At 41.2% G+C, this 18,506-nt stretch overlaps 1 protein-coding gene across 3 annotated transcripts in view; it reads left to right on the top strand.

The window, feature by feature from the left end:
- The first annotated feature begins 887 nt into the window (after nt 1-887).
- HECW2 (HECT, C2 and WW domain containing E3 ubiquitin protein ligase 2) overlaps nt 888-18,506 on the top strand; it is a 154,543-nt gene continuing 136,924 nt past the window's right edge. For 2 of the 3 annotated variants that reach the window (XM_048310215.1, XM_048310214.1), the window contains exon 1: nt 888-968. The gene's annotated coding sequence lies outside the window, so the exon portion shown is untranslated. The remainder of the gene's footprint in view (nt 969-18,506) is intronic. The other variant, XM_048310213.1, reaches the window with a different exon arrangement.

Raw genomic sequence — 18,506 nt, 5'->3', positions numbered from 1 at the left:
CACGTCTCTCTTCCTCTAGATTACTGTGTTTTTTACATATTCATGTATTTTAAGTTTTCATTTCATTAATGATTTTTTTGTAACCACATTTTCCTATGAAAGTAGTCCTGAATCCATTGTGATGGACAAAGCACAAGTAAAATTGCCGAGAAAGTAGGAAATGTAAAGCTGTCGGCACCTAACTACTTTGAAACAGACGGGTAATTGGCATTGGGGGAACGGTGAAGGCTGGCTCATACTCACGCTGATGACACTGATAGCCGTCAGTGCAGATAACTGTGTGTGACTGAAAAAAACCCCGGCGTTTCAAAGCACCACCTCGGTGGCGCTTGCTCGTCAATAGCGGTAACAATGTAGCAGCCGCAGGAGCATTTCCCCCGCTCCGCACGGGGATCGCTGCTCACCCGACCGCCCGATTTGCTCGTTCCTGGGGGTGCGGGCTGGGGCTCGCCGGGCGGATCTGCGTGCGGGCCGGGGTGCCCTGCAACGCGCTGGGCGCTGCACCCGGGGCCGGCGGCTGCGGAGCCGCGGCCTGGGCGGCATCCCCGCAGCCCCTCCGCCGGCGGGGCGGCCGTGTCCCCCTGCCTTGCGGGCGGCTTTGTTACCGGCTGCCCGCCCCCGGCGCCGCGCAGGCCCGCGGGGCTGCGGCCTCGGCCCCGGCCCGGCCGCCCCCACCCACGGCCGTGCCCGATCGCGGGGAAGATGCCGGCGCGGAGGCGGGGGCCGGCTGAGGGGCGGGGGGCGCGGCCCCGCCGCTGAGACGGCGCGGGGGCGAAGGGCGGCGCGGGCGCCCCTGCGCGGGAGGCGCTCGCCCCGCCGTGGGCGCGGAGGGGCCGCCGCCACCGGCGGGAGCCGCGTGCCGCAAGGACGGGGTGACTCCGGCCGCCGCCCGGCTCCGCAGCGGCGCGGGAGCCGCCCTCGCCCGGAGCCCGCCGCGGGCGCGGAGCCGCAGTGCGCGCCTCGGCCAGGTGAGTGGGCGCCGGTGCCCGCGGGAGCCGCCCGCGGGGCGGGGGACGCGGCGGGGCCGGCGCGGAGCTCTCCGCGGGCGGCGGCGGGGCCGCGGCACCCCCGGGGCTCCGCTGCTTGCCCCGGCGCCCGCCGCGGCGGCCCCGTCATGCGGGAGGCTCGGGCGCCGCGCTGCCGCGGAGCCCCGCAGGGTTCCGCTCGGCTTAATTTAAATCGGTTTTGGGCCATTAAATTATAACTGGTTTCCTGCCCGGGGAAGGCGTTCAGCACTTTGTGTGCCGCGTTTATTTCCTCCGGGCTGTCTCCCCTCGCCGTTTAGTGTATTTATTTGTTTATGTATGAGGCTGTTCTCCAGATTCTATACAGCACTGTCCGTGGTGGGGAAGGAAGATCAAGCGTGTCGTTTTCAAAACAGTGGGACTTAATGTGTGTTTCTGTTCCTGTGTGCAAGAAATACAGCACAATGACAGTATGTGTGTGGGAAAAATAGGTTTATATTCGTGTCCTCACTGTTCTATGGATTGTTTGTTGGTGTGGAGATCTTGTTTTTTTCTTAGGACGTTTTTGTTTTTTCTCTTAACCTTTTCAGTGCACATCGCTACAAAGCAGGGTATTTAAGAACAATAAAATTCTGTTTTGGCCTGTACGATGCCAAAGTAAAAGACAGCGTGGTATATGTAGTCAGTAATAGTTACATAATTTATTATTGCTTATTTTGTTCCTGCATATATGTCAGGAGCATGGAGAGTGTATTTATAACATTTTTTCTCCCCCTCCCTTTTCTGGGGTGCTGTGTGATGGAGTCTTTGCACTACACTATATCGCACTGGAATATTTGTAAGAGATCTGGCCCTGAATCACTCCTGTACACAAAATACCATCAGGGGCCTTACCTTTCTTCACTTTGTTGATGTCCAGGGCTGCTTCCTGTATGCTCAAAAATTTCTTTTGTAGATTTTTTTCTTCTGCCCCAACAATTACATTATTTTCTTATGTTTTTAAAAAAAGTAAGTCAAACCTTTAAATATTTCAGTAGTAATTATTTACAGTGCTCAGGTACAGAAGGAAATCTGTGTCATGGACGAATTAAAAAACCTTCCTATATGCAGGTGAGCTGTTTGCTCACGTCTCAGACTTCTTTGAAAAAAATGTCTTTATAAGATGATAATGTATGGTTGCAGCATCAGGCCATAAGGCATGATGTCATTATTAGCATATGAAAGGAACAAGCCTAGTGGTGCCTTTCAATCAACACTGCTGTTCAGGCTCTAAATTTCCAAAAATGTGGTGGTTGCTTTTGTGTGAGCTGGAGCTACCACAGTGGATGTTAAGATGTTAGTCCACGTGTGTGTATCTTTCTGAACGTACTTATATCACCTTAAAATGGGCTCTGAGATTCCATGGAGCTCATATGGTTGACTGGAAACCACTTTTAAACTTATGCTTGGTAGTAGTTTAACTTGATAGAATTGTAGTTGAAAAGCCTCCCTTCTGTTCATCTGTCTTTATAAAAACAGCCTTCTGGTGATGCCGGAGCAAAGTCCTGGTTTGTTAGCACTATGGATTTAGTTTGGCTTGGAGCATTTGCCAGCCTCTGTAAGGACCCTCTGCCTTCCTTAAAGACCTATTGCTTTCTTTCTATTTGTTTTTAGCGTGAATTTAGCTAATGGGCATTTCTATTTGTTTCACGCTTACAGTGTTTTTTCAAACCTGATAGAATGTACAGGGTTACACCTTTAAGAAACTCTCTGATAGTACAGTGGCTGCCAGCCAGAAACAATATACTGTTTTGTCAGATTTCCTGAGAAGAAATTGAATGAATTTTGTGTTTCCCCCCTTTATAAGATTAAGTAGTAATGCCTAATGAAAAAGAAATTAACTTTTTCCTTTATGTGCCAACATGCTTTAAACTGCAGCTAAAGCTTCAATATGCTGCAAAATAAGGGGGATTTCTGTGTATGGGACTCAGTCTGCAGATTAAATTCTTGAATAATTACGTGTAATTCCTCTTCCTTTTTTTTTCTTTTTAATCTAACTCAGCATTTTGTTTGTTCAAAAACTCCTTCAGTCAGACAGAAGCAGAATGCTTAGGATATTGCATTTACTCCATTGGCTAATGAAACACCTGTTCGGGTAATGTTACTGAATCATTGAAAATGAGATGTAAATAATGTGCTTAAAATTTAGTAGCATGTTCAAAATCCTTTATTTGAGACTGTATCCAAAATACTGCCTTTCATAACATGGAGTGCTCTGAGTGGCTGAGCCTAATTTTGTTTGGTCCTGCTGTCATTGCTCATGGCATGGTCATAACCCTTGTCTTCACGTTGTCCCTTGCTGACCAGAGGGGGAGAGGCTGGAGTGAAGCTACCACCAGCAGGAAGAGTATTAATTTCATTGCCAAACAGATGGAACAGAATTGACTATTTTATGTAGAAGTTCTCTAACCTAATAGGAAAGGAGACATACTCACACAGCCTTGGGAGCACGTGTTTTGGTGCTTTGAAGCTACTTGGTGGTATATGAGGTGTTTCTCTAATCATATCAGGGCCCTTTGGCAATTAAGAGTGACATGATCTATTATTTTGATATTTGAGTTTAGTATCTGAGAAAAGTTCCATGTAATTTCCATTGAAATCGAAGTAAACTGTGTGGTTTATAGAGACAATGATGCAGGGCCTCTGTGATGTGCCTCCACAACAGTTTGTGATCAGCTGGAATATCAGTGAGGAAAAGGCTGAAAATATCCGCGTCTCTGGAAGTAAGATAGAAAATGGTGATACAGCTTTGTGTAGCATGGATGCGTGTTACAAGGACACATCTTTGTGGGAAGTAGGATGTGATGCTAAAATACTGTGGTACTTATAGAAGAGTCCAAGTAACACTTTTTGGTTTTAAATTTTTTACAGAAATGTAGATATCAGTGCTTGAAACGTGTCTTTTCTTAAAATTGGTTGCATACTCGAAGAAAGTAGCACAGCAGTTGCATGCTCTCTTCTGAGTAGTTGTGTTAAATGACTGCAGTCAGATTGTGAATTTTCACTGTAAGTGCAAGCCCTGACTGTTGGCTGGAGATGGTCAGTCACGTTACAAGTGGATGTGTTTTAGTCATCCCTTCCAACACCTAGGAATCCTGTCACTTGTTTTGCTAATACTGGTGTTAGGTTTCCAAGTTCTGCTGACAGGATGAATGTGTTTAGCTTTTGAAGCAAATGGGTAGTCACAGCCTTCATCTCGCTCTGTGTTAACTGTGGAGAGCTGCTCCTTCTTCTCATGATATGTGGTAGTACTGGGGAGAAAATGACAAGTGACTGAGGCTAAGTCTCATTTGGATGTAGCCATTTGATTGGACCACTATTTTGAGTTTTGTTCCATTTGCACAGTTTTGTGTTACAACTGTATTTTTCTATGACTGGGGGAGGACTAGCATGCTGATGCCAGTTGCTTAATGAACAATAATACTTGTATTTCATAATTTGTTTTATAAATTTACCCTGAAGTACGCAGTTTTGAAAAAAATAGACAATAATTATGTTTGAAAGAAAGAGAGTTTTGAAAGAGGATCTTTTCTTTGAAGTGTAGTTATCAATGTTTCTATGTGGCACAGTTGCAGCTTGTGTGTGCAAAGCACTAATAATTAAAATGAATTTGAAATTGAAGTGTGAGTCCATCATTATTTGACCGAAAGACCCAACTTGTGCAGTCAAACCAAACCTAGCAGCTCAAATGGTGCATTATTTGTACTTTAGAACTAAGGAAATACCCAAAAGTGGATGATTGATGGGTCACCTGAGTTGTTTGCTTTTGGGGGTTAAGGAGTCATTGTGACATAATTAATTGCTTGGGGCTTTTTTCATTGTATTAGCACTGAAAATGAAAAAAAAGTTGAAAATAAAGACTATTATTTTGAAATAAAATAAAAAATAACTATTGGTGAGCTAGTGTTTCTTGATGTTGCATCATGAGATCAGCAGACAAATGGGAGTTTTTCATACAGTGTTTTGGTTCAGATTTCTACAAGTGTGTGCCTCCATTTGTGAAGCTGTATATACACACATGTAATTTGACTTGTGGAATTTCAGTCATAAAAACTTTAATAACATTGTCAATATCCCTATATGCCTTGTATTGACCACCAGAGAAAGATATTAGGTAACAAAAATTAACATTGCGATAAGAAGCCCACCTAAATATTGCATGGAGGACAGTCAAATGTGTTTTACTAAGTGCTGTGGTGGCCAGGATCCATTGGCTAGGATCCACTTGAAAAATCAGATTAAAAGTTTTTGTGCTTGACAAATCCAATGTCATTAGTTTAACAATTCCCTGAAGGCTAGTATTGTAATTAGATGAGCCCAAAGCATGCAGCAGTAAATTTCATTTTCTTCCAGGAATGACCAGTAGCATCTTTAAAAAAAGAAAACATTGACTGATTCTTGTCAGATAGAGTAGCCACAGTAGGAAAAAAGAGTTTTCCAGGAATATATGTGACAGCTGAAGCCGCGGCACCTCATGGTGAACGGAGTGGATCAGCCACAGCCTGATGGGAAGCAGTGTGGTCTATAAGGATCCTGCTGAAAAAATGCTCAAGAGTGATAAATCACTAGGTGCCTCATATCAAGGCCATTGGATATTACATGCTGAGCAAAACAGTGTTAAAAAAATTACAAAACCAGCAACTCCCTTTGGATCCTGATTGTCACAAAAGGCGTATGTCCATCTTTGAGTGATTTCTTAACCTCCCTCTCTCAAGAGTGTGTGAGCTTCGTAGTGCTAGGCTACAGCATTCCCGCTTCAGAAGGTGTACTTGTTCAATGTGTTTTTTTAATTTAAGAGGCATTTTTAAAAGGCCAGTCTGCTTGGTTGATCTTACTATTCTCCTGCATGATTACTGATTTGAGTCTGTTTTGAGTAGTTTGATAAAAGATATTTCTCCTACTAGAAATAAGGAATAAAGATTGTAAATGCATAATCTCTAAAATGTAGCCATAACTACATAAAACCCATATTTTATGCTTCTTGCTTCATTGCTCTAATAAAAATGCCACATTGTCTTCAACAACATAAATACCACAGTCATGGAAATAGTTTCCCAAATATGTGTATTGTAAAGGAAAACATGAAAAATACAACTGTAGTGCTCTTTGAGACTTGCAGAACTTCCCCTGGGGCCAGTAAGGCAGGGCTGTACCTGCTGAACCTGAGCACTGTCACAGGGTTGTGGCACTGTCCATATGTCAGAGGTTCCCTGGCCTGCCTTGGGCCAGTGTGAGCAGCCCTAACAGAGCACTGCTAAGGCAAAGGCACGGGCTTGGGACCATCCCAAAACAGATTAGGGACAAGACAGCCCTGTTCGTGAGACAAGAGCATTTAAGCATGTGCGCTCTGCTGCCTGGCTTCAGCACCTGGCCCCTGGCCTTCTCTCATACAAGTACAGATGTAGCTATAGGGATGCTGCTGCATGTGTCTGCATAAGAAAAGGCTCCAATTGAAGGCTGTTTATCTAGGGAAAAATAAGAAGCCACTGTCACTTAAGAGAAAGCAACACTTAAGAAAGTTTAGTGCATAGTGTTGTTTCATATTTGTGTGTCTGTATAAAAAAATAAATACATACACACACACATTGTTTCATATAACAACCATCTTATGTTTTGAATAATGCCATGTTGAGCAATGCCCAGACCTTCCCAAAATGCTGTTAGGATCTTGTAAGTGTGTGTAGCCAAGTATCATTATTAGAGTAAATGTCACAGTTCTTGATTGATTACATGGTGTTCTTTTGTCAAATGTTCACCTAATAATCTCTGAGTGTGTAGATATGACATCAGTTCTCTGTTTCATTTCCTAAAATGTGTTTTGACTTCCTTGGAATGAAATAACTTTCAGCAAAATAAAACTTTGACCTAGCTCAACTTTTATAAACAAGTCCTATTAACTTGAGTGTGTGCTGTGAACTTGCTCTGAGCTTGGGTAATATGTCTTATGTTGGGCTGTTAAGCTGACAGGCTGATATTTTTCATTATGAAACTATAGGTTAGTGTAGAGAGCCACTGCAAACACCGTGGTGTTGCTGCTCAGCAGATGTAAGTTGTCACACTCCTTAATGTTCCACAGAACTCCTGATACTTCCCACTTCTTGCCTCAGTTTCAATGTCATATACTTAGTTGCACTGAACAGTGTAGATGTGTTTTTTGTTCCTGATACCAAAGATGTAGGCTTTTTCATGCTTGAGAGAGTGGTTTTGGAGGTTTTTTCCTCTCTTTAGGCATTGTATAAAACATACTATATATTGCAAATTATGGAAGACTGCTTTTTATAGAGTTTATTTATGGATACCTCTATATTAAAGAGGTAAATAAAGTCAAATTGTCAGACTGTGCTCTCAGAGGCAGACTAATCACTGGTTTAAAATGTTATCCTTATTTTCATTAATTGAATTTGGTTGGGTGTTTTTTATTTACTGTATTGGGTGTTGGGTTTAATTTTGCCTGGTAGTTTTAAGAATACTCATTTCCAGTGAGATCTTGTGTCTCTTTAAAACTGATTCATTTGTCTTGGAAGAAATCTTTGCTTTTATGTTAAGTTGCTTCTTCTCCTCTTAATACTAATGTTGATACTGACTGTATGCAAAGGCATAGCCTTAAGTACTGGGTTTCTACTTAAGGTAAGTCAGGAGGTAAAAGGCTTTGGCTTAGATACACTACAAATAAATCTGGTTTTGATTTATGTTGAGCTTAAGATAACCCTTGCCCTACCTTGATCGGGTAAATCACTAACTGGAACAATTAACTGCCAAGGCTTTAAAAATATGAAGTAGGGAGGTTCTTAAACCTTGCTTATGCTTATCTCGGTTTTTAAAGAGTTTGGAGTACTATAAGTAAAAGAAGTGTGTTCCACACCTCTTGGCATAAGCATCAATTGTCAGCTGTACAAAGGGTATAGGAAGTCAATATAATGGGCACTTAGGACTAATGCATATATTTAATTTGTCTTTTAATAGGAGAACTGCCATGGATTGGCTTGAGAGAAACTTTTTTTTCATACTCTGTTGGTCATTCCTACATTGCTGGGTTTGGTTTGGTTTTGTTTTGTTTTTAAGTGATACAGTCGATTTTGGATCTGTTCATGGAAGAAAATGTAAGTCTCAGGTCTTGTGCACATCACTGTGTCTCCTTTCCAAGGTTTGTTATTGTCACCATAGAAATGCTTTTCTTTTTTTTTTTTTTTGATAAAAATTTGCCCAAACAAATGGGAGAGTGTGGTGGAGGAACAAAGCAGAAGCACTGATAACCTCTCAGTTACTCAGTCTGGAAAAACAGAAATACTTCTCATTAAATCTTTCTTTAGTGTGATTTCAGGAGTACTTTTGCTCTAATACATGGAAATTTTTCTGGCAGATTGTGATTTTTAAATTAATGATATCCCTTTATTATGCGTATGACAGTTTGGCCTATCTGTATATTAAACAAAGACTTTGTTATCTGAAATATGCATTGATTAACCACATGTGAAACGTGTGTTGACTTAGTGTCTTAGCTGCTTATGTGTCATTTGGAAAACAAAAAGCAGAAATTAAAAGAGGAAAAGATTTAGCTTTCTACAGGATATGCTTCATTACTTGTGGCTGTAAGTCAGCTGCAAGCAAACTTTATTTGTCAAATAAGTATTTTGATCTTAATTTCCAACCCTAACATAAACTGATTAATGTTGTAGTGGTTTGGTCCAAAATACTCATTACTGTTTATCTGCTGTGAGATAAGAATTAGGAGAAATGCAAAACAGGCACCAAACTTGAAAGAATATAAAGAAGTTTATTAACAGACCTAAAAGAAGGAAAAAAAAATTATACCACCTTCAGAACTCTCCTCCTCCCCCCACCTTCCTCCCTTCTCCCACTGACAATGTGAAAAAGACAACCCTTCAGATGTTCAGTCTGTTCACCACTTCCATAATAACCTTGTTCAGTCCATTTAGAAAGAGAAGTCTCTTCTTGCTCATGCTATGAAAACATTATCACAACGAGACAGCCGCCCACTTCCAAATATTGTTCAGTCCATTTAGGAAGAGGAGTCTCTCTGCCTGCATGTGAGTCCCTTCCCCTGACTTGCAGCTTTTCCCGCAACTGCTTTCGAGGGTCCACTCTTGAAGTTTTCTGGGGTACAATTTTAAGGTTGAGCCGTTCAGAAACAAAAACAGAGGCCCTTCTCCTTCCCTGGGAGCAAAGGGTCTTCATCATCTTCATCTTTAGGACTATCTCTGGGAGCATCTCTAGGGACTGAGGTTTTCTCCTTTCCCATTTGGAGCAAAAGTCCTCATCTGGTTCATCTCTACGGACTGAGGTTTTCTCCTTTCCCATTTGGAGCAAAAGTCCTCATCTGGTTTATCTCTCCCTGTCCAAACTTCTCATGAAATTACAGCTGTGTCAGCATCTGCCTATCTCAGTGCAGGTGCTTTTGCTTATGAGTTGAACACTCCACCCCCCATATCTTCATGAAATTACAACAGGATACTCTGATATATCATAGCTTCACAACAGAATTTCAGCTTTAAGCATCTCCTCTCTCTCTTCCCTCAGGTTTTCAGCTCTTCACAGCAGTAAAAGGGTTAATCTCACCTCGGCCTTGCAGCTTTGCAGCTGGAATGTTGAATTTTTCTTATCGAAGTGGAGAGGGGGGAGAGCCAAGCTGCTCCGGCTGCCCACGGCAAGGCAGTGGGGGGGGTTCCACGGCTGGAACAGGTCCATCGGCTCCAGGATGGCCGTGGCCCGGCCCGGCCTGGCCCAAGCAGGGCCCAGCCGGGCCCACTGGGCCCTGCTCGGGCCCTGCAGCCACCTGTGCCAGCGCCGGAAACGAGAGAGAGCTTGGAGGGGGAGTTTGTCTATTCTTAAATGTGGATCACAGAGGTGATCACAACTTTAAGTGGCTTAGAGAATTGTCCATATTCAAACTGGCCAGCTGGTAGGTTCTATCAGGTCCCAGAGGAAACTGTAAGCACCCCTTAGCAAGGACGTCCCTTCCGGGACTATGCTTGCTAACCTATGACAGTGTTTACTCATGTAAGTAGCCCCATGAAAAATCAATATTGGAATTATTCCTTGTTAGTACAGAGCAGGTTGTGAAGCCTCTCCCTGCCCCTGCACTCTGGACAGCAGCAGGGCCAGGACAATTAGGATCCATAGACTATCATAGCAGAGTCTGCTTGTGTGTCTTCCTGCTGCCGAGGATGGCTTGTCCTTTTGATCCTCCTCTATCCAAAATACATTTGGAATGTAAATCTCATTTGTTACCTCTTGGGAGACCAGTAATGAAATCTTTTACTTTCAGACTGACAACCTAAGACCAGTGTGGATTATTGAAGGCTAGAAGTTGTGTCTTTTAAGGGAGGAGAAATTAAGGGAAGTTTTGCATCCTGTGGAGTAAAAATGAGTCTTCTCAACTGAGTTCTGTTTGAATAAGGGAAAGTGGTCTGTGTATAATAATATTATTGTTGTTTTTCTTATTGTTTTCGGACTTGCTGAGGTTTAAGGAAAAAGGAGATGCTTGTATGTCTGATTCCAGCTAATGTAGATGGGTATAATGCTTAATTGGGCTACTGTGTTTTACACTTCTTAGATCAGGCCAAGTACAGCTTAAATTGTTAAGTGGATTAACAGGATGTAATCTGCTTTGATTGGTATATCTGATTCCTTCATTGTGCAGTGTACTAAGCAACTAGTTGAAAAATTTGGTGAAACGCAGTTTTCTTCTGCTGAAAACCAGCAGAAGTATTGCATGATATATTCACATTTCTGGTATATGGGGAGAAAGTTTTCTCCTATGAATATTGCTCTTTCTAGGTTACTCATTGGGATATCTGCGTTACTGCACATGCTCTCTGATCTTTATAAAATGTTAGATAGATTTGAGTGAAGACATTTTATCTCACTAAAATATAAGTAGATGTAATAATATTTTTGTAGGTCTTTACTTTGTTGTTACTCACCTGAAATTAAAAATAGTCCATGTGTGATCTCTTAGAGCATGAATGTTCCAAGATGTAGTTAGGTGCTATAGCCATATTTTCACCTGCAGGTGATATTTCACCTACTTGTAGTTAGTAATAAGTAGCATGGCTAGAAATCTGAGGTGAACAGAGTATCACCTATTTTACAGTTAACAGGAACTGAATTTTAAATTCTCAACTGATTGAAGTTTTTATCCATTATTCACATGTGGAAAAGTCCCAAGGAATAAAGAGCTAGAAGTGTTTATAGCACTGTGCCTTGTGGACTGTACAGGAAATTTTTTTGTATAGGCTTTTATAGTGGAAAGAATGAGTTGGACTGTGAACTATCCCATGGGTGTGTGGGTCTGGCACAATGCAGTTAGCAAAACCCAGGATTAATGCTTGAAGAACTGGGGATAAAATGCCCTTGGTTGTAAAGGTTCAGCTATGGAACAGTCTTCCAGATCAGATCAGTGAAATCTGAACTCCTGCAAGTGCTTCCAGATTTTGGGTTTTGAGGAAGCCCTTTCATGACAGGTGATGCCTCAATGCAAAAAGCTTCCTCTTGCTGCCCTTATCATAGAATCATAGAATGTTAAGGGGTTGGCATGGAATGTAAAGATCATCTAGTCCCAACCCCCAAATTTATCTCACTTTCAAAAAGTGTGTAGTAAAATAAACAGTGTTTTTGTTCCTTAAATGTGGCAACCTCTATTAAATCTGTTAAGGAATTCACTATTGCTTTTGATTGATATTGGCCTTGAGGGTGGCATAAAACCCAAACCCAGCATACATCTTGCTGCCTGCTGTTGAAACTTAGGATAGGAATGTAATGGATCAAGCTTCATAAGTATTATACCTTCCTAGAAATAGTGTTCTATAAAGAGTTATGCCTAGCTTACCCTCCAATTTTTGAGTGATAGTTCAACCATTATGGCACTGATAATTTTAAATTCAAATCTTTATTGTAAGAGTCCAAGTGATTTTATGTAATATTACATTGTGAGATTCTTTTCCCCTAATTATGTGTGTTTAAGGTGGCATTTTAATTGGAAAACCACAGAACTCTAATAAATTTAACCACAGAACAGGAAAAATTAGTGCTTTAAGACTATATGTTCTGAAATGTCATGTATCCATTATGTTTAAATTATTCTTTTGATTACTTTCTTTGAAGTTTTCCTATCTTATCATCTCATATGTCCCAAAGTGCTTTCTCTTCTGATTTCCTTCCTCTGCCAATCTCTCTCTCTGTTTTGTCTTCAGGCATCTCTGCAATTATCTTGTCATTCTCATTCCTCCTCAGACCTCCAGTAATTTTGGATTTCTGCAGTTCTGTGCATACACATTCATACTCATGGCTTTGATCATCCTTTTTGTGTCCTTTTTGGTTTAGTAAGGGTGGGAGCCTGGTGAGTGAAGTTTTGATTACCCTTGCATAGGATAATAGAAAAAATGTTTGTTAGAAAGAAATATTGTAGTTTTTGGGGTCACCTCTGAAGACAGCCATGCTGTGGCCAGCCATGAGACTGTCAAAATATGAACTAAAATAAGGGCTGTATTTGAAAAACAGGGGATGTGATTAAAATTCAGCTCCATCTCCCTTTTTCTTGGTCTGTAGCAGATGCTTTGGGTCACCTTTTTTATCAGCTGCTGAACTCTGCTAGTGCAGTAACATTTTTTAAAGATGCTCCATCTGAGAGACAGAAAGTCCTTGATGTCAGATTTTCTCCTATGTGTCAGGAAAAGGTGGCACATAGGAGCTTTTGCTTTCACCTCCAGCAGCTCCTGTGCATTGGCAATGAGGAGGAACATTCACCTGAGATTTTTTTACCTCTCTTCCTTGATGGAAGAGTGGGATGCTGCTTTTCAAACCAAGCAAATGGAGCAAGGACTGATCAGGATCAATCTGCAAACTCATTTGCTTCAGCTATGCTTATGGCTTTTTTTAGCAGTTGGAGTGAGTTTTACTGTTTTTTTATAGAACTTAGCCATAAAAGATTAAGGTTAGTACCAGGACTTTTTTTAGTCTCTTCAAAAAATTAAAAATATAGTGGTATGCCCACACACAGAATACTTATTTTAGTTAAGACTATTTTAGCTAAATCATGAAATTGTTAGAGCCATTTCTGTGCTGAGAACACATTTGTAAAATTTTTATAATGTTTTCTGCATATGGTAATTTTAAGCATCAGTCTAGAATGGTCCACAGTGCTTTATTAGGTTTTGGTAAGTAATTTTATCAGAAGCCAGGAGTGTGAGTAATAAGCAAATGTAAGTGATTTATATGTACTTAGGCAGATACAAGTGTTGCAGAAATAGAAGCACCACTAACACGCAGCAACTGAGGTACCTGAATAATGAAAACCCTTTTCTGTTTCTTTTAGGACAGTGATACTTTAATTGCATCTTCCCTTTGAGCTCTTTGACACAAACTAATTTGTTTGAATTACTTGACAAAATAAACCCTCTGGCACTTAAGATGTCCAGAAACCTTTTGTATTCCCTTTTGCTTTGTTAGCTTTGAATATCATGATTAGCATCAACACCTAGAAACTCTGCATAGGCTAACTTCACTGTCATAAATGATCTCACTGAAATGTGTTCGTGTCTCAAATTCTGCATTTTGATGCATTTGGCTTTCCTATCTAATATTCTTGTTGGAATCAGCTGCTCACGGCAGAGAATTTTAAAAGCAGCTGTACAAAGATTTCCAGTAACTTCTATCAGTGTTCGCTTCTCTTCTGGTCTGCCCGAATTCCTATGTTGCACTTGGACTGCAGTTGTCTCGTTTGAGGCACAGAATTATAGGCTGTGCTCTTGACTTGCTGTTGTACTCGATGGGAATTTAGCATTGGGTAATGCTGAAAGAGCAGCAACGGAGTTGCAAAATAACATACCAGGTATATAATTCATACCAAGAGATCAGTTAGTAAAATTAGAATAGCCTTTCTTTTGGGAAACTGTGGAGGCAAACAAGCAGTTTCAAGGGAGATGAACCACTTCTGTGAAATCCCAGTTTCATTGCAGACACTTGGTATAGCCTCATGCTTAACACTGTGTTGCTCTACAGTTATACTTGGTTGCCAATTAACAGCTTTTAACTGGGAAGTACAAAAGTAGAAGGAATGGGAAGAAGAGAATTTTGAAAATGTGGTTCAGCAAAATGGATTGGATCATGAAGATTAAAGAATAGCACAAGAAAGCATCAGGCTTATTGAAAAGGGGAGCAATTTAAGCAAGATTAAGTTTGCTGCTAGTCTTAACTAATCTGTGCATTTTCATTTGTTTTCATTAGAAGCCTGGAGTGTAAGCTGACTTGTTTAACTACTTAGGAAGTGGAAACTGCAATTATTTTGGTCAGTGGATAGAAGGTTTGTCAGCTTTTGTGGTTCAAAAGGAGCCTCTGAGATAAGTATCTTGAAACTACTGAAGTCAGAACACTTGAAAGGCACAGGAAATATATGTAATATTTTATAATTATTGTATTTCCAGTTGCATGACTGTTACCTTGTTCTTCTCTATGCAGTTTTGTGAGGATAATTAAATAGCCTGATGTTTTGAAAAATTCCAAGAAGATGAGTAACAGCTCATATGTAGCAGACACCCATGATGTTTTCTCTATTAGCATGCAGCAGCCCCTACTCTCCCTAGGGCTACAGGAAAGTGTTAAACTTTTCCTAATGGCTGTGTTCAAGACCCGTCCTTATTGCAAAAGTGAGAGAAAGGACTCAGGGACTCAGGGCCGAGGAGGGGGGGGGATGGTAGCCTGGGTGCGGGGGGTGGGAAGAGGCAGACTTTGACTGGAAATAGTGTAACTACTGGTTCCCCAAAGCTACCTTTAAAAACAAACCCAAAGTGTTTGCTGTTGTGGTGAGAACCTTTTATTCTGTCTTTGCTTTGCTTTCAGCATGGAGGTGAAATGATACTTGGCTTTGGACATACTGTTTTATGTCAATGCCTTCATGCAGTAGTTCTGGGTAAGGGAAGACTTTTCCTGCTAGAGGAAAGCTTTGGATAACTTAATCACCTTTCAGCCTACTGACAAGTTGCAGGTTGCTCTGGCTGCTCTTCCAGAGAACAGTGACTCATCATCACTTACAGCAGGGTTAAGGTACAGGTAGACTTGCATTGTGCTGAGTTTTACTTGAACTAAGACGTACACTTGAGTTTTTTTCCACAACGTTTTCTAGACAATTAAATGCACTCAGTTGTGATTCAATGAATGTTGTTCTTTTTGGACCAAAATGCTAAGCTTGTTAAAATGCTTCTGGATTCTGTAGGAGAGGTCTTTAAAATACTTTATATAACTTACTATAATTGTTTTATGAGGGGTTTCAGAGTAAGGAAAATAAATATTGTGAGATAAAACTTGGGGTGTGGGGGGAAGAAGTGATTATTTAACTGACTGAGAAAAAAAGTAAGTAGCTACTATGCTTGGAAGGAAAGATAAGTAGGGATAATTTAGCAGTTTTGCATATTACTGAAGACTGTTCACTTTACAGCACTTCTGTGACATGCAAAAATTTGCTGCAGTTGTGGGTGAAAATATTTTTTGTATTGCAAATTGTCTTCTTTGAAGAAATCTTGCTTTGTTTCTTCTTATAAACAAACCAAGCATTCACAGGATGCTTCTAGTAATTTGGTGGGAAACAAAGATCATGTCACTGGCTATGATTGAACAAGGCAAATTTGGACCTTAATACCTAATTGGTCTCCAAGGCATTTAGTCTTAGTAGGGGGATGGAAAAGAACATTGGAGTTCATCTAGAATGTGGTTGTAATGCATGTTTTTGTGTTGCTTCTGTAGTGTGCACAGTATAAAGCATACTCGTTTTTGAAAAGTTCATTTCTTATTTTAACTTCTCAGGATTATCTGCTGCAGAGCCCAAGTTAAAGTAATATCGTTGGCTCCAAGTCAGGATGATTGTGGTAATCTTTTTTTTCAGGGAACACATTAAGTACTATCAGACGCATGTTTGTATTTAATATTTTATAAAGCATTTACGTTAATAATAGTTTTCAGAACAAGAAATTGTATAAGGGAATTTATGTAAGTTTTAAAATATATTTCTGTTATAATTGATCTTTAGACATGTGAGAGGAACTGGAAAGCAAAAATTAAATTTCATGTCAGACACTGAGAGGGTCTTGCACACCTAATTTTGCACTCCCTCAGACTTCTTTCCTCATTTTCATATGGACCTTGCAGGCAGAGGCTTAGTGCAGGACTGGGATTCTACATAATATTATTGTTTAGAAAGTGTGTTTATCACCCTTCAAAAGGTAGAAGGGTGGTACCTTTCTGTGGTAGAAATGGGGGACTGAAAATTGAGTGTGTTATATGTAACTCAGGTTAGAAGGAAATGTAAACTCAGGTCAGAAGGAAAGGAGGTATTGTCCTTGTCCTGAAAAAAGTTGCCAAAGAATTGTTGGCCAAAATTGAACACTAAGCAATAAATCCATGTTTTATAATGGAGTGTATTTAAGACCTGAACTGTTTTGAAGGTGAAATCCCAAATCATGCAAGTATCGAAGCATACTTTTCAGTCCAGTTTGGCAGAATGCTGAAGTGCCTACTTAATTTCCATAGATGCTTAATCAGATGCCTGGGGGAGAGCTGCAGTTGCAGATGTTGAGAAATTTAAGTCAGGCTCCTTCCTCTTTTGCAAATCAGCTCTATTTTTATAAAACAGAATCCCTAGATTATCTTTTAAAAGCAGGTTCTTGTGAGGATTTTTTTCCCCCTAGGGAAAAGGTTTTAAATTCAAAAAGAAAAGACAGAGAATTTCCTTTTGAAATGGAGAAATATGAGTATGGGTGAAATGAATACTAGAGCTTCCCATCTTTGAAATTACTTTTGAAAACAAGCATAGATAAGTTTAAGTCTGTTCTCAGAAGATGCTTTTGTTATTTTCTTATTGATTGCTGTAGATGCCTGTGTATTAAAATGCTAATATTTGGTCCAGGTTAACCTTTATTTATGATGTGCAATTTTTGATTGACTCAGGCATTGTGTGATATGCCTTATGTGAAATGCAGGTGAATGTTCTTTTTTGTGATTTTTGTAGTGTTTGGGGTTTAACAGGATTACTGGGGCTTTAGCCTGAGATTCTGCAAGTCACTAAGTCAGTGTCAGCTTGGTGTCAGGCAGGTACAATACTGAGCACAGGGGCATTAGAGTGAACAGTTGTGTGCTTGGAAACCAGAAGCAGAAGCATGGTCAGTAATGCTCAGGGCCTGGCTCTTAGAGGTGATATCCTCAGACAATCCGTGTAGCAGAGAAAAGCAAAATAATCCTTTATTCCACTCCCTACTCTTTAGCCAAAACACAAGCCAAAGTGCAAACCAAAGATTTAACAGTCTAACTGAATGAAATAATCTGTTCCTACACTAGATCTGAACATCATCAGTCAAGTGGATCCCTGTTTATTTATATATTTGTTTAAAATGTTCTGCAGGTCATCTGGGAACTTTTGTCTAAGAAACATTGTTTGGGTATTGTCCCGGTTTGAGACAAATTCGGAGGAATATGCAAAATGAACGTCCTCTGATAGAAGGCAGGTTACAGCCATCCCTCCCCCACCAGGTTCGAGAAGAAATTCCTCAGAGGAAAGTGAAAAAGGAAAAAACCTATTTATTTTAACAAGCAGAGTGCATGCAGGCACAGAAAAAAAGAATAATGCTGAATAATAAAGCCTCTCGCTGTGGAGAGAATCTACCTGTGGGTAGATTCCTGTTGGGGCCCTCCCCCTGCCATGTAGCCCTGGGAGAGGGGCCCTGAGGGGACAGACACAGGATTTCCCTGCCCCTGGTCAGCCTCGCTCCCCACTGGTTGTTTTGTGTTCCCCTGCACGGGGAAGGACCCTCGGGTCCCGTGATTGAGCAGCTCCTCGGCAGAGCCCCGGCCATGCGGCTGGGGAAATAAACATCTCTGAAACATCTATCAAGAATTGGTCCATATGTATTTCTTTTCACGGGCCTCGTTGATTGACATGCGTGTTGCAGTTTCCCCACTGTAACAGATTTCAGAGTCCTTTGTGGGTGTGGCTTTCTCCTGTCCGGAGCTGGAGTTCGGTGTGGGCCGCTCCGGGCCTCGGTGGAAGGGCCTCCCAGTGAAGTTCTGGTGTTCTGAACAGTTCCAGAAGAAGAGAAGAAGAAGAGGAAGAAGCCAAAGTCCCAGGGCTCCGTACTTTAGCTAATGAACGAGAAACTAGCTAAAAAACAAAAGGAATGTAACTCTTTTCCCTGCTGCAGAAGCGGAGCAGCCGGGCAGGAGAAGCCAGCGAGCTTATCTGTGTTTTGAACACAGCGCCGAAGGAATTCCACCGGCGCCCCCCCCCCCTCCCTTAGCTAGCTTTAAAGGCACAGAGAAGCACAGGATTCATGTCTGGGCATAGAACAGACGATAGAGAATACAGTATCATACAGTCACCCCAGGACAGGGATTAAAAGGTACCATCTTCACCCCGTGATTCACAAGAACAAGTGAAGAAACACATTTGTAGATCAAGAGACGGAGACTCCAGAAAGAAATGCTGCTCACTTCATCTTT

This window comes from Corvus hawaiiensis, chromosome 7, assembly GCF_020740725.1.
Source record: "Corvus hawaiiensis isolate bCorHaw1 chromosome 7, bCorHaw1.pri.cur, whole genome shotgun sequence".
NCBI lineage: Eukaryota > Metazoa > Chordata > Aves > Passeriformes > Corvidae > Corvus > Corvus hawaiiensis.
The sequence above is the reverse complement of the archived record's forward strand: the minus strand, read 5'-3'. Positions and strand labels throughout refer to the sequence as shown.